Source organism: Misgurnus anguillicaudatus, chromosome 13 (genome assembly GCF_027580225.2).
Source record: "Misgurnus anguillicaudatus chromosome 13, ASM2758022v2, whole genome shotgun sequence".
Classification (NCBI taxonomy): domain Eukaryota; kingdom Metazoa; phylum Chordata; class Actinopteri; order Cypriniformes; family Cobitidae; genus Misgurnus; species Misgurnus anguillicaudatus.
The window spans coordinates 2,299,840-2,307,043 of NC_073349.2; positions in this window are offsets into that span (position 1 = coordinate 2,299,840).

The window sequence follows — 7,204 nt, forward strand, 5'->3', positions numbered from 1 at the left end:
GAAATTATAAAATAATAAAGTTTAATGGCTTACTTCAGTAATATGTCATGAGTATAAGTGATAATATTAGCTAACTTTTTATTTCCTTCATAATACATTATTACTACAGTTCTACTCAAAGACGATTTTAGCGGGAGTCTATCCTGCAATCGTTCCTTCATGTGAGCCAGCACTCCAAAAGCCCAGGCACACTTCACCCTCCGCATCCGTCCGTCATGCAGATGCATGTGCATGGGAGACGGAACTGGGCACGGAGAGTGAAGTATTCTTAAAGGACTAGTTCGGTATTTTAAACTTAAAGCCATGTTTTCAGATTTGGACATATGATGCTGGCCCGAGAATTTTCGGTTTCTGTGGTATCACCCCCCACCCTTACAATGGCTGCATAGGTGCATTGGAACAATCCTTCCAAAAATGCATCACTTTCGTTTACAAAGACGTGAAACTCACCGAGTGGTCAGGGGTGTTCACTGATATGCACACAAAAATCGCTGCAAAAGATGCTTTCCAACAGGTTTTATCGTAGTTTTTGTCCAACTCCATTGACTTGTATTAGATGTGCTGTGAGGTACGGTTTTACTCCACGACGGGGAACCTTGTTTGTATTCTTGCAATTGGTAAAGGTGGATTATCGCCACCAACTGGGCTGGAGTGTTTAATATTCAAGCTCTCAACGGAAGAATATACGGGTGTGAGGCGTTTGGAAAAATAGGTACACAAGTTTACAACGAACGGTAAAACACCTGTTGGAGGGCATCTTTTGCGGCGATTTTTGTGTGGGCATGTCGGTGAGCACCCCTGGCCACTCGGTGAGTTTCACGTCTTTGTGGACGAGGGTTTGATGCATTTTGGGAGGGATTGTTCTAGTGCACAACCTATTGTAAGGGTGGTGATTTGATGCAACAAAAACCGAAAATTCTCGGGCCAGCGTCATATGTCCAAATTTTAGTCAAAACCGTTCTATTTCATCATAAACAATCTGAAAACAGGGCTTTAAGTGTAAAATACAGAACTTGTCCTTTAACTCTTTCCCCGCCATTGACAAGTTAAATCATCAACTAAGAATGCTTCCCTGCCAATGATGATTTTTTCCGGCAATCTGTATTTCCGCTATTACCCACTTGGTGCTGCTCTAACCCAACTTATAAAACCTGGAAGTATTTCCTTAGGGCAAACAGTTTAAACTCTGTTTATGTTTTGATCATCGCTCTGAATCTGATCTCTGTTAAAAGTCTTTAACTAAAATGCAATTATCTCAGCTTTTTGCTCAAAATGTGATAATTTTTTTAAGAAACCTACCCATATTTGAGAGGTGATAAAAAGAGAACAAGTTAGGATGAAACTTTGTTTGTTTGAAAGCAGAGGGTCTGTTCATTCACTTGATATATTGTATGTTTATATATTTGAAAAAGAACATTTTCTGGAAGGCATTAAACTTTTGTGAAAAATTATAAAAACTCCTTCCACGGGCTGTTAACTTTTTATAATAACGCTGGTGGGGAAAGAGTTAAGTAAATATTTGAGAACTTCTTAAGAAATGTTTAAGAATTGCACTTAGGGACATTCTTACAAACTTGTTATAATTTATCTAAAGAATGTTTTTGTGAATCCGGCCCCAGAACATTAAGCTAGACTAGTTTCACTTTAGTCATTTAGCTGAAACTAAGAATATGCATACAGTCTCTGTGAACTTTAACCACTCTACAGCTGTACTGCAGGACACATTTTCTGGCACAAACATAGAGCATCTATTTTGTTTGTTTTCCAAACAAATACAGTTAAAATGTTGATAAATACAGCCAGAGAGGTTAGATATACAGATTTAGGGGCCAGTCACACCAAAAGCGCTTTAAACGCTTGCAAACGCAAAGCGCGACGCACTGCCTTTTTAAAAAAAAGAGCAGTGCGACGCGTCTTTTCTTATTGCTAAGCAACCACAGAGTCAGCTGTCTTGTCAATCAAATATTGAAGCGTGAGCGCTCTTTTGCTGTTAACTGTCATATTAGCAGAAACTTTAAAAAGAGGACGCTTGCTCTGACCTTGTTTGAGGGTGAGAGGTGCACAAACACGCAGGAGAGAGTGAGCGAGTGGAGTCCGGCTCTTCAAAGCAACTGTAAACTTCCCTTACCACAACGTAAGGCCCGCCTCTCCCGCGCAAACGCGCCCTGCCCATAGAATATCATTCAAAAAAGGCGCCTGCAACTGCCATAAACGCTTTTGGTGTGACTGGCCCCTTATACAACAGTTCTTTCTGGTTCTCGAATCTGATTGGCTAAGACCTATGCGATATTGTGCTGATAACGGCACTGTAACCGCTTCACCTTTCGTATCATTCCGCCACCTAGTGAATGGAGGTCCTAAGCAGGCTCATCTCTGAATGGAAAAACACAGACGCCGTGATCCATTACACATATGCGCAAGGTATACAGTGGGTGGCAGTAATACTCACAAGGAGTGAGCAGCCATTAAACGAAAAGAAGAAGAAGCAGACGCCCTGTTTTGAATCACTCTCCGTGTGTCTCATTATTTTACTAGCTCATAAATCAGTCTGTGAATCTCCAATCGGAAGTTATTATTCCGTCAAAGATCAGCGCTCTTGGATGTTATGTAAGTTAATGGGAGAAATGTCTTGTCACATCGTGTGGATTATTAACACTTGGAAAGAGGAATATAAACACTCGTTTTTTTCAGGACCTATTATCTCTTATCAGAACGCAAAAAAATCGTGGAACTGCAGGTAAGCACCGCAGCTTTTAAATGTGGACATTGATCATTTACTTTATCGTGACGTGACTATTAAAACATGTTATGAGATATCGCCACTGGTATATTTATAAGCAGCATGCAAAAACATCTCTCTGACGCTTATAAAAAAACGTTTTATATAGTACTGACAAGAACAAAGTTAAATAATAATAATCGAGTGCTCGTATCGCGTTAAGAATAAATGAGAAAGCAATAGTAACGTTATACAAGTATAGTTTTATTCAAAACAATAACAACACAAAAGACACTAAATATGAATAAAAAACAAGTAATAGTTTGATAATGACACCAAATACTGCTGATTTGATCTAATCAGGCCAACATGAGAGCCAGGGAATCCCTGTCAGAGATGTAGCCCAGAGAGGGCGGTGGTCAGCGGTGCGAGTGAACACTGATGTCCGCTCATGCTTTGGTTCTCATTCGTACCGAATTTCACTAAGCAAACGTTCAAACAGGCGCTATCTTTACTAATCGACTGCAGATTTAAATATAATACATATACATTTTCGACTGAACTAATCTTAAAACTACACTTTGTGACCAAGAAACAGTAATATAAAGCAATGGCTTTTCTGTCCATTGAGTTATTATGAGATTTAAAGCAGCCGAAAGTGTTACCTGTCATTCTGGCCGCCCTCAAATCCGTGGCGGAAGAAGTAGTTCTCAAACAAAGAGGCTTTTAAAATAACTCCGTTGTTGTTTTCTTGTTTTCGTTTTTCAACGTGTGCCGTCGAACTGTTGTATAAAAGCAATATCGCTCTCTGAGTCGTGTGATATAGCTCTATATCATTACGGCTGTGATTTCCTTCGGCACTCGGCCTACGTCCTCGTGCCTCTGGCCTAATCACAGCCGTGATGATATAGAGCTATATCACACTCCTACTCGAGCGATATTGCTTAATTATAAAATATTCCAATAACAAACCAAATTCTAGCTGTCTTATTGGCATTATCAGAACTTAAACCTTCCTTGTTAGTCCATAAACTTAAAAACACTAACATTTTTATTAATTTTTATATGACTTTGGCTTAACAAAGTTATGTAAACCCAAAACTTAACATAGTAGGTTGAATTGATTTGTATAACCAGGTTGATTAAACTTGAGGTATGTTACAGTGAAACTGCCACAATGCTTGACAGATTTTGTTTCAGTATGACAGCATAATGTGATGAAAGATCAGTGGCTACTAGCCCCACCCACTGAGACCCAACACGAAATGATGGGGGGAACAGGGGGAAATATTGTGCAGTGTGTTTGCATGCATTACTTGGGGATTTGTATAATTCTGACAGTAGCTGAAGTTTCAGATCACATCAGATATTGTTTCCTTGTTTACTTCATTTTATGGCAGATTCTTGGAATCTTTGAAAATTATGGAGATGAAGATGACGCATTTTGACAATGACATTTTAACTTCTCTTATCCAAAAATAGGCAAAATATGTGTGCTATAATCCAGTAACTATGAAGTACTTTTTTGTTTTTTTTAATTGGGTGGCCAATGCATAGTCCATGAAAGAAAACGATGTGTAACCATGAAAACATGAATGAAGCTTATGATCGCTGATTCGGCCTCCCTCACATTAGCCCACATTAGATTAATATTGCAGCCTTCCAAGGCCATATTTGAAGGCAAATGACATCACCGGGCCGCGGCGAAGGCTGTCCCTATTCGAAGGTTTCACATACAAACCTCCAAATGTGGCCTTCCCCTGAAACCAAGGAGATGTATCCTTCACAGCCTTGGCTATCCCAAGATTCAGTGCGCACCCGTGATGTCTGGGTATTTTGAAATAAAAATTCAAAACTGTAGGTAAATAAATGTAAATTAAAGGTCCTTGTTACTGTTTTACTTTGTTTTAGTAATGTGAATTAATATTATTGCTCCAATATAGAATAAAATTTTTTGAATAAAAATTTGTCTCCATATTTATTTTTTATGAAAGTCTGACAGGTCTTAGCTGTTGTGTCCCGCTGACAAGTGTGGTGGGCGGGAATAGCAAGTGATGCAACTCCCCTCATAGGCCAGACAGTCTCATTTCAGTTCGCTTTGTGGACTTTAGAGGCTGCAGCCTTCAAATATCGAGCCTTGCCTTCAAAGTCCACAGGCCTTAAAAGGATCCAGACCCTGAATTGGGATGCACCCTCTGGCTGCGTCTGAAATCGCAAACTGTACAGTACGTACTAAATGAGATGAAGTATCTACTTACTGACCTTTAAAACATTGGGTACAGCATAGTATGAATCCTGGTAGTATGAATGCGATCCGGACGTAGTACATCCCCCATGTTGATACATCACGTGACATACGTCATTATCACGTCATGTCATACCAGTGTCCGTCGTATGCAGATGATCATCCGGGTACTTTTAAAGTACACAATACTTCTGATGTCAGCCGGAAATGTGATGCTCCTTACCATGTTTTGAAGATTAGCTCACGATGCAATATTGACAGGAGTTAATATCGCTGATTGATCAACTTTACCAGCGCAGCTTGAGCAGAACATAACATATTGGTGAGGTAAGGATATTAAAACATTAAAACCTTGTCTGCATTTGTGATCATAGAAACGACAAAAAACAACAAGCACTACTCTGCACTGCACATAACAGAACTAGTGTTTGAATCATGGTTTAGTCAGTAGTAAATTCTTTAAATATGAAAACATACACTACTTACAGGCTGTATTTCATAAGCGGGAACTATGATAATGACCGTTTTACAAAGACTGATATTAGTCAACAAACAAGATTAAACACAGCTTCTCCTTTAACAATGGAGAGGAGACCACAAGAAACTCTGAGTTTAAAGGATAAAACCTGCTCCCGACCAGGTTAGGTTAACAGAGTAAGTTACTCCGGAAACAGACTCTGAGTATAAGTTACCTCTCCTTCTGAAACAGGCTTGACTTACCCCGCTGTCTCAGGTTTAACCTACCTCCCTTTTTTGAAAAGGAAAACGCTTAGGTTACTCACGTAACCCCGGTTCCCTAAAATAACGGGAACGAGCACTGCGTCAGTTGCTGACGCTATGGGGGGAAACTCCTGTTTACTCCGCAATTGAATCCTATTGGTTAACGTCTGTAGAAATACAGACCAATGACGTTTGAGCCGGCGTGGCACACGTCCTTATATAAGCCCGGATCAAGCGTCAAGAGCTCATTATTATTCGACTGAAGCGCACAGCCAAATAACACTCACTGCGTAGACGTTTGTAGCACGGCCAGAGACGCAATGCTCGTTCCCGTTATTTCAGGGAACCGGGGTTACGTGAGTAACCTAAGCGTTCCCTTTCAATACGGTTCACTTCGCATTGCGTCAGTTGCTGACGCTATGGGGGAACGTAATCCCATCACGCCATGCATACACAACGGACTGAAGTGCCTTACCGGAGAGACACTGTATGTGGCCCTATATCAAGCATATTCACAGCTTTTAAAGCAAAGTGTAAGCACCATATAAAATGTTAACGCGCATACGGTGGGGTTTTAAACGCACCGGGAAGGACATTACATAGCACAAGACAGAGAGCGCCCCGCGGGTGTGCGAGAATTAAGTAAGTTCAGAGTCACATTGGTGAGCTTGCTGAGCGTACCGCGGTGTACACATAAAACGGATGAATGAGCGTGCATGGTTAAGCCGAGAGAATTTGCGCTCGTAGGGCAGGGACGTCTAAGCTGTAAAATCTGACAAACGTAGATGGCGAAGACCAGCCGGCTGCGTTGCAGATATCAAGAATAGATACTCCTGTAAACCAAGCCCATGATGAAGCCAACTTTGCGCAGAGTGGGCTCTAATATCATAGCTCATGAGGAAGGCGTGAGCCAGTGCGATGGCTTCAACGATCCTTCTAAATAGCCACTGTTAGTAACCGGTATATTTAGTGAGTGATCTGCGAAGCTCACGAACGGCCGATCTGACTATAATATGTTGCAGAACGGTTGTAGCGTGAGATTATACAGATACCACAATAGTGTGAACCCAGGTGAGCCCTCGAGCGCATCGGGGATGCATATACAGTAGGTAATATTATAGTGCACAGGTCGGTGAGCTTCCCAAGCGCGCCGTAAATGTGTACTGACAATAAATTGCACAGGCACAGGTTAACACTTGAGTACATCGTGAATGCATATAGATGAATCAGAGTGTTATAGTGCACAGGCCAAGATTCTCGAGCGCTCCGTCATGTGTCCTGATAATAAATTGTTTTTGCGTGAATGCGTATAGATAAATCAGTGCACAGAACGCGCCGTGAATGTGTACAGATATGATTGATGAACGTAACGGTGGGTACCCAACCCACCACACCGTGAACACAGAAGAACAACAACAGTGTGTATGTGTCACCAGATGTGGAAAGAGTAGTAAAATATTGTACTCAAGTAAAAGTAAAGTTATTTTAATAATATTTTACTTAAGTAAAAGTCAAAAGTA